The following is a 1,951-nucleotide window of genomic DNA, read 5'->3' on the forward strand; positions in this document are numbered from 1 at the left end:
AGACTATAGACCAGACTATAGACCAGACTATAGACCAGACTATAGACCAGACTATAGACCAGACTATAGACCAGACTATAGACCAGACTATAGACCAGACTATAGACAAGACTACAGGCTAGACTATAGACTAGACTATAGACTTGACTATAGACGATACTATAGACGAGACTATAGATCAGACTATAGACTAGACTATAGACTAGACTTTAAACTAGACTATAGACTAGACTTTAGACTAGACTTTAGACTAGACTTTAGACTAGACTAGACTTTAGAATAGGCTAAAGAATAGGCTATAGACTACACTAGAGACAAAACTATAAACTAGACTATAGACTAGACTATAAACTAGTCTATAAACTAAACTATAAACTAGACTATAGACTATACTATAGACCAGACTATAGACTACATTAAAAGCGGACTCTGTTGTAGTTTAAAAATAGGTTTAAAAATTCTTTGAGAAAACGTTTGGACAACTAAAAATCCTAAAAATATAATTTGTGAAATTCATTTGGAAATGGTGTATCTTGTGTGTATGTATCTGCTGTTGTTTTATGCCTTCAGTTTAAACACGTTCTTGTCTGTGGCTTGGTGCGTTTAGACCATGGATTATGCCACTTAACAATATTTAATATCAGTGGTGTGGTAAAATGTTAAATTAATGTCGGCATATATCGAATATTAAATACACGTTTTTTCAAGTCGCAAATAAATTCTCATGTTTATCATTAAGCAATGAGGAGGTCGATTAAACTCTATTTATATTAATTACAATGTAGCGAGTAAGTTAGTTTACTAAAATTCTAAAAACAAAGATTTTAATGGAGAAAAAACATAAACGCTTTCAATTAGCAAAAACTATTTGTACGAATTGTTATTAGTCACCCTGTTAGAAAGCAAAAAATAAATTATGTTCAAATCAAGCAAATAAATAATGAAAGAATAAGGAAAAAAGCATCACTATTGCGATTTAATAGAATTAAAAACAAATTGCTAAATCTCATTTACACTCGACATACAAACTCATAACTAAAGAATAAATGTTTTAATGAATGACTGACTAAATGGATGTGTTCAAATGCCTGTGATTTCGTATTATATTCAACGTTGTACAAAATAATGAAAAAAAAAAAACAAAAAAAATATCAGGAGATTGATTCATTGAACTTGCTGATGATGACGACTACAACGACTTCCTTTTGAAAATAAATGATTATTTAATTACATGGGAATTGCTGTTTTTTTTAATTTTTATTTAAAAAACAATTAAACATAAATATAAACAATTAAAGTTTGATGCTTATAACCAACACGTTTTTAAGAAATTTTTTAATGTTTTTTTTATTTATAGGCTTATATAGGTAAGAAGTTTTTTATTGGCTTATATATGACAAATGAACTTTAAGAGTTCAATTTACAATGTCACTTTAATGAAATCCTTGTAAAAAGTTTATTTTTATAAACTCAACTAATATAATATGAGTTGCTAAAAAAATTAACAATTTAATTAAGAGAACACACCTACAAAATTTAAAGTTTATGTTTATAAATTTAATGACTGCAAAAATACTTTATTTTTAATTTTTTTAACTATATTCTCTAAGAAGAGGAAAATATCTTCTAAGGAAGCGAACAAATTTTCATTGAAAATCAGTAAAGAGCCTAGTCTATAGTCAAAAGTTTAGTTTCTGGTCTCTATAATCTAGTTTCTAGTCTCTATAATCTAGTCTATAGTCCAGTCTATAGTCCAGTCTATAGTCCAGTCTATAGTCTAGTCCATAGTCCAGTCTATAGTCTAGTCCATAGTGTAATCTATAGTCTAGTCCATAGTCTAGTGCAGTCTATAGTCTAGTCTATAGTCTAGTCTATAGTCTAGTCTATAGTCTAGTCTATAGTCTAGTCTATAGTCTAGTCTATAGTCTATAGTCTAGTCTATAGTCTAGTC

General features: G+C 28.7%; 1 protein-coding gene across 4 annotated transcripts in view; it reads left to right on the forward strand.

The window, feature by feature from the left end:
- The window catches only part of LOC111681251 (tyrosine-protein phosphatase non-receptor type 9), a 71,382-nt gene that overhangs the window by 36,653 nt on the left and 32,778 nt on the right, over window positions 1-1,951 (forward strand). The window lies entirely within an intron of this gene.

This window comes from Lucilia cuprina, chromosome 3, assembly GCF_022045245.1.
Source record: "Lucilia cuprina isolate Lc7/37 chromosome 3, ASM2204524v1, whole genome shotgun sequence".
Classification (NCBI taxonomy): domain Eukaryota; kingdom Metazoa; phylum Arthropoda; class Insecta; order Diptera; family Calliphoridae; genus Lucilia; species Lucilia cuprina.